Source organism: Adiantum capillus-veneris, chromosome 3 (assembly GCF_014529385.1).
Source record: "Adiantum capillus-veneris isolate H3 chromosome 3, ASM1452938v2, whole genome shotgun sequence".
Lineage (NCBI taxonomy): Eukaryota > Viridiplantae > Streptophyta > Polypodiopsida > Polypodiales > Pteridaceae > Adiantum > Adiantum capillus-veneris.
Window position 1 is genome coordinate 76,418,647 of NC_140933.1, and position 7,641 is coordinate 76,426,287.

The 7,641-nt window shown below is 41.9% G+C and overlaps 1 pseudogene; it reads left to right on the plus strand.

The window, feature by feature from the left end:
- The first annotated feature begins 828 nt into the window (after positions 1-828).
- On the plus strand, positions 829-1,624 carry LOC147461135 (oleosin pseudogene; annotated as a pseudogene).
- The last annotated feature ends 6,017 nt before the right edge of the window (positions 1,625-7,641 follow it).

Below are 7,641 nucleotides of genomic sequence, written 5' to 3' on the forward strand. Positions count from 1 at the left end.
TTGAGACTGATGGGGATCACTCTTTTACGAGCAAGAGAATGAAAGAGTAATTGTGATCATATGTATGTATGTGGATGATTTAATTGTTGCGGTAATCATGAGGCTAAAGTTGAGCATGTTAAGAGGGGTGCACCTTGTAGGTAAGTGTATCATGGATCATGGGGAGGGTCACTTGCAAAAAATGTGCCTACCACTTTGGTTTGATGTGAACTCAATGGTTGTTGCACAACCCCAAAGCCACATGAAGTGAACCTTGCATGGTTGGGAACTTGCACCGTTGAATCGTTAGGAATGTGAGCCATTGTGAGCAGTGTTCGGGGAAAATGTGTCTTAGCTTAATATCGTGTTGTTTTCGATTTCAAGAACGTCGGTTGAGGCAAGTGTTAAAGTAAAAAATTTCACCTCAAAATAGAGAAAAATACTATAAAAAATCGAAAAAGAAATCCAATTTCTAAAAATTTCCTATTGGCAAATTCAAGAAAAGGAATTTTGTATGTTAGGGAATATGGTTTTTCTCGAACAGTGATTGTGAGGATCCTAGATGTGAGGACTCCGAGGACTCAGGAGCCGCTTTCATCTTTTTCGGCGTGCTAGGTACTAGGTATATATGTTTAACAAGGAGGGGCACTTCGCAGAAGCCACGTGGACAAATGCATGCTGGGCGCCCGGTTGATACTAAGAAGCAGCTGGAAAGTAGGGGAATCCCGTCTACTCATGGTTTCTGGAGAGTCTGCAAGGTTCCACGTGACGAGTTCGGCATTTACATAAGGACAGATACCTTCGAGCTGCAGAGGTATATTTATAAGGGGTCCGGCTTAGATATTAGAGTGCAAGATCTTGACACAGCTGAGCATAGTGAGAGAGATGGCAGGAGCTGAAGCGCGGGAGAAACTGCAGGAGCTTGAGAGGAAAATGAGGGAGCAGACGCGGGGGATGATGGACGATCTGCAGCAGCGCAAGCCGACGTCCAGTCAGGTGGTACGGTTTGTGACGTTTCTAGTGGGGATGGGGGTGGTTGTGGTGGCGCTGGCAGTGATGGCGCCGGTGCTGCTGCTATTGAGCCCAGTGCTGGTTCCCGTGGGCTTCCTGCTGGCGTTGTGCACGGCAGGCGCCCTCATAACCGGGAGTTTGTTCATAGCGGCTGTTTCTGCGGTGTCGTGGGTATACAAGTATTTGAAAGGCAAACACCCTGCAGGTTCTCAGCAGGTGGACAGTGCCCGATTCCGCCTCCAAGACACTGCTGACGAGATGCGAAGCAAGGCGCGCGACTTTGCCGGCTCCGCCTTTCAACCCTCCTCTCAGGGCGGCAGCGCTGGCACTGAGGATGCCAGCGCTTAAGGCTACCGCAGTTCTCATAGGCGACCTTGTAATGCTCTTAATATAATTGCTAGTGCGTGAATAACAAGGTGAAAACTGAAGCTTTGCAGAGCTTCACGTGTTAGCCTGCCATAAATCACTTTAAGCGCACTCTTCTATTATAGTTACTATAGTGGTATAAATTCCTTACGGAGATGCTTATGAGGAGGCAAGAAAGAAAGCTTGAACCATGTCAAAATCCATTTCATGTAAAAACATAAGCTACTCTTAAGAAGTAGTATGTCTTTTAAATTTTGTCTAGATAAGACTATAAGCTCAAGTTGGATGATCAAGTGATTTTTAAATTTTAATACATCCCACTAAGAGGTGAACATGCATGTCATAGTTAATAATTCAAAGGTAAATGAATTTTCATTCCATGCAATTTTAAGAGAGGGCGTGCTCTAGCTATGATTCAAATTGTAATTTTTTTGCCAAATATTAAAATCTCGAGGGTAGAGAGAGAGAGAGAGAGAGAGAGAGAGAGAGAGCATAAATGAGTGCAACCCTCGAGGAAAATGAGTAGTTTTGATTTTTTCAATGTCAAGGTTTACCATTGAAGAAAGAAGGACGGATTTTTTCATTTTATTTTTGGCAATTCCCACATTAAGTGGGATAGTTGTATTAACAAAAACAAAAAAGATATATTGCTATCCATGTAAAGAGATCTTGACATGGGGACTTACAAATGACAAGATTGCATGAACCTAGCTTTTACAAGGAGCCAGCAACACATACAAACATAAAGATCAAGAGGTACCTACAAGGTGACTAAAGAGATCTATATGATTAGGTATTCGGTTGTCTTTCACTAATCCGTCATGAGAGTGGGTTTCGTCAGTGCTCATGCGAGGTCTCTTCTTGCTTACTCTTTTCCTTTGGCTTTCTATGGAAAGATGGGAAGCTTCGTCAAACATTGCATCCTTATCCCGATCATTTAACTACTCCTCTAGCATGCTTGTATTCATAGCCATTAGTGGCTTGGTATCTCTAGATACACATCTCCAAGCCGTTTTGACCTTGCAATCACCGTCTCGAGGAATTTTCTAGCATTTGTCAAACGGCTCCAAAGAATCTCATGTTCTTGGGGGATTCACTATATAGCGATCAGGTATAGCATGTGCATTCAAGAGAGATTTGTAAAATCCCTTATTCTACATCCTCTTATGTATATAGGGACCCCTTATGTACCACCTTTCTTGATAAAAAGACCCCTTATATACCAAAATTTTCACTTTTCTAATTTAAAATACTCTTATATATGTATATTTTCTATAGATTTGTGAGAAAAATAGACCCCCTTCTGTTGAACTCACATGCTATTATACATATTTTTGAGTGACCCCCCAACTCATGTTGACATCCACATATTTGGGGATGGATGCGCTCATGTTCACAATATGTGTACCTTATTATCCTCTAATTTGTTGCAGCCTCGGTACGAACAACACACTTCCCATCATAGAGGCAATGAAGGAAACATGAGTATGAAAGAGGGACGCTTTTCAAAGTTACCCATATAGGGTAAAAATGCATAAACTCTTCATTACGCCAAAACTCCAGCATCCATGGCATGGATTAGGCAAAAAGGGAAGCCCCCCCTATACCTCCTCTTATGATAAGATCTTGAACTATTTTCTCAAATGTGCATGCTCCCCAACCGCCATAAAATGACTTATCTGATTTTTACTAGAGAGTGCCAAGACTCCACATGCCTAGGGGCTTCTTTCGTCTACCCATAGAGTACAACGCTATCAACATAGCCCCGCATTCCTCCAAACTCTATAGAGCTAACTCTAGAGTGAAAACGACATTCATCACATAGTCATCTATATCCTTGTTTTGGTTGAACATATTACCTCCATTTAGATTAATCTCTTTGGCCATAATGCATACGCCAAAGAAGCAAGAATTTAACGGTATCTAATAAAAGCAATCATCATAAAAACACAGCCAAAAAGTCTTAGGCAATGCCAATCACCACTCAATGATACGGCCAATAACATAAGTTCTGATGTTCTTAATACTATCCACTCACAATTGTGAGGTTTGCAAAAAAAAAAGGCCAATAACACAAGTTGGAATAAGAAACTGAATATTCTTACAACCCTATCACCAATGGCTATCTGTACATTCTCCATATCAATTTTCAGTCAAGCTATCAATGATTTGTTGTTACTCTCCTCACAATTTTTTTGTTTGGTTTGGGGGGGGGGGGGGGGAGAGAGAGAGAGAGAGAGAGAGAGAGAAAGATGAAGAGAACTGAGCGTGTGTGTGTGCGTGTGTGTGTGTGTGTGTGTGAGAGAGAGAGAGAGAGAGAGAGAGAGAGAAGAGAATTAAGAAGTCGATAACCTTGTAGAAACAAGGCAAGAGGTGAAATAAAAAAGATGGAAACTAAGCAGTTTCTAACATTGTGGAAACAATGCCAAGAGACCCATAGACCAAGTTAAATTCAATTTCAAGAGGGCAGGGAAAAAGTGGTGATCAATCTAACACACGTGTGTGCACGCATTTGGGGGGGGGGGGGGGGGGGAGGAGGAGGAGAGAGAGAGAGAGAGAGAGAGTTGACCCCCCTCCCTATCACTACAAGAGGTTGTGTGCTCTTGTGACGCTGTTAGCGACGGAAATACATTGGGTTTTTATAACCTCCGGCGTCGCTAAAATCGTCACTACGAGCATCGCTACGAGAGCGTCGTTATATGCGTCGTTATAAGCGTCGCTATATAGAGACGCTCATAGCGACGTTTACACTGCAGACTATAGCGACGCTCATAGCAACGCTACAGAGCCATAAATAGCGACGGTTATAGCGACGCTCGAGAGAATTTTTTTTTGGTGTGCCCTGCCACCCATCAACCATATTGTACTTGATTCACTTTTTAAAAAAAGTGCAAGGGTAGATAATAGACCCAAAATAGTCACCCACAAGACGCATTGTTTGCAAAATTGACAATTGTACACATCATAGGCAAAATGAATTGATTGGCAAATGTAATAATGACAATTGTACAACATCATAGGCATAAAGAATTGATTGGCAAAAGGAACTGCGGTGACAAATGTAATAATATACATGGTTCAAAAAGACGTATAAAATCCGTCTCATGATACATAAGCTATGAGAAACCCTAAACTAATGCTATCTAGCTACGGCTAAATTGACGTCGTCTAGTCAGATGTCTCATCGCGTCCAAGCGGCGTATCTGTCGGATTCTACAAAAAAAGACAATAAGACAGCTTTCAGTAAGTATAAACATATAACGACATTTATAAAACAATACAAAAAATAAAAAAGAGTAAACCCTAATACTAACCATGCCGCCGCGAGAACTGAGAATGTCCATCAGGGCGTTTAAGCCCTTCCTGCCTGCGTACTCGCGCTCGTACGGTGTGGGATCACGTCCTGTCATCGACCACTGTCAAAACGTACAAAGATTTCATTATGTTAGAATTAAAAAACTCATAAACCCTAAACTATCGAACATAAAGAGCAATGTGAAAACACTTACAAAATCGGCCTCAAATGATGCCCATCCACCGCTCCCCAAGTGGTGCGAGCTCCCTGCCTTTACTCGCACTCTGGCTGCATCCTTTTGTTGCTTCCACTTGTCGGGGTTCTTGCGCGCTGCTTTCTTCGCATTCTTCCAATCTTGTTTGGCCAACCAATCTGGCCTGTTCCACCCATTCTTGATTGCTTTTTGCACTTTGGAACGCTTGTGTTTGCAGTATTCGCGCATTCGAATCTTCATCAGGTCTTCATTGAAGCGCCGATCCCGTGTTGGAACGGGAAACTCATCATGAAGTATGCTGATGACTCTGTTTTTTAAATCACTTGGTACTTCACTCCATTTGTTTAGTATGTAGTGTCTAAACAGCTGAGAGCAAAGACCACGCATGCACGAGATCACCTTCTTGCCGTCATCATCCATGATGATGTCGCCGCTGAAGTCGATGGAGTAAGACAAGCCCTCTGGCCGGTGATGCGTGAACCTGGGTGTCCCGGCAGGGGTCTCTAGCGGCGTGTCGATGGGGGTACGAACGTCAGGTGTCTCCACCGGCGTCTGGGCCCCGAAGCGAGGAGTGTCGAGTGGTCAGAACCACCGGGTTATAATCTCGTCTTTATTGGTCAATACGTATATTTGTGGGTACAAAAAATCTACACACCCACGTCTACATGATACTGCATGTAGTGGACAAAACCCCTTTGCCTCTTCTCTAGCTGTAGCACTTCACAGCATCTTAACATCTTTTCACAGTAGATCTTTTCACTGTTCGTTTAACTCTAAACCCTAAACCGTAAGTAATTCTTGCGTGGACTCGATCTAACGTAAATAAGCGTAAATCTAAATAAACGTAAATCTAACTAAAAATAAACCTAAATCTAATTTAACGTAAGTCTACATCTAACCTAATCTTTAACGTCTTTTGGGATAGTTTCCTACGATGTTAAAACTCTCTTCTTCTTGTGTGTGTGTGTGTGTGTGTGTGTGGGGGGGGGGGGGGGTAAACCTAAATAAACCTAAGTCTAATCTAATATAACATAAATCTAAATCTAATGTAAATTATGTTATATTAAAAACAAAAAACTAAACTAACAGGGATTATAAGAACCTTAAAACTGATTTAACACATAATTTTTCCCTAAACTCGGCAAGAGTTGGCATTCTCATCACTAAAGATGTGAGAGTTAACTTCCGGCAGTGACGCTGCCTCATCTCCTAAATCTAATTTAATGTAAGTCTACATATAACCTAATCTTTAACGTCTTTTAAGATAGTTTCCTACGACGTTATAACTCTCTTCTTCTTGTGTGTGTGCGCGTGTGTGGATGTGTGCCAATAAAAAGAGATAAATGGTATAACCTTTCTATCACCCATGCCAAGTATGATAGATTGATTATGCCATTTTCCTCTTGAATAATAGGTCTTGAGTTCAACTCCTCGTCGACTAGATCTTTAGGTCTTTTAATTTTAATTAGTTTCCTACGACGTTAAATTAGTTTCTCTCTCTTTGTCTCTCAATGTATGTGCGTTTTTTAGGATCGTATGCATGTTTTCTCTCTCTTTTCCTCTCTCAATGTGTGCGTTTTTTGTTTATGCATGTTCTCTCTCTCTTTTCCTCTCTCAATGCGTGCGTTTTTTGTTTATGCATGCTCTCTCTCTCTCTTTTCCTCTCTCAATGTGTGTGTGCATTCTTTGTTTATGTATGTGTGTGTGCGTTTTTGTTTTTGTTTGTACTCTCTCTCTCTCTCTCTCTCTCTCTCAAAAACACTATGTGTGTGTGTATGTGTGTGTGTGAGAGAGAGAGAGAGGGAGAGAGAAAGAGGGGAAGGGAACATGAGAATGAAGAGAGGGAAGGAGCATACCTGGCTCTCCTTCCTCTCCTCGTGTGTGTGTGTGTGTGTGTGTGTGTGTGTGTGTGTGTGTGGAGAAGAAAAAGATAGAGAGAGAGAGAGAGGGAGAGCGTTACCTGCTCCTTGCTTGAGGGCGCCGAAAAACTCAGATCTAAGATCTGAGTTTTTGGGGGCGCTCGATTATTTTTTTAGCCCAGCCGGCGTCGCTATGAGCGTCGCAAATTTACAAAGAAATTTGCGACGCTCATAGCGACGCCGGAAATTTTCTTTTTTAGCGTCGCTATGTGAGCGTCGCTAATATGAATAGCCTCTTGTAGTGTATGTTTCCAGACATTCATAATCCATAGCCCTTCATCTTTCCACAATATTCCAAGATATTGTGTGTGTGTGTGTGTGTGTTTTTTTTTTTAAAGAGGGGGGGGGGGGGGGGGTTGACGTGCATGAGAGAGAGAGAGAGAGAGATTTGTACTTGAAATACTTTAACACTATCAACGTACATTGGAGATAAGTTGAATGAAGTTGTGAAAAGTAAAGCTCAATATAGTGCTCTTAATTCTCAGTTATGCCCTTCATGGGCTCATTCAATGCTACTAAAGGAAGCATAGAATCCACTGGGATTCCTTATGAGCTTGTTGTGCAATCCCTTTTTCAGAATATGGTCCTCTTGCGCACATCAGTTGTGTGAGCATTGTGGATGCTGATGAGCTTATGACACTATAAGAGGAGTAATCCACAACCGCTAGCATTGCTGCGAAAAAACAAAGGAAAATAGAAAGAGAAAATATTACATACACGACAATACCCGCGGCTAAAAATGCGATATTGGTTTATAAGCAATAAACGTGGTAATATAACGGGAATATACTCGCAACTATTACCACGTTTCTTGCCGCTAATATTATCGCATTTATTATCGCTAAGCGCCTATTCAA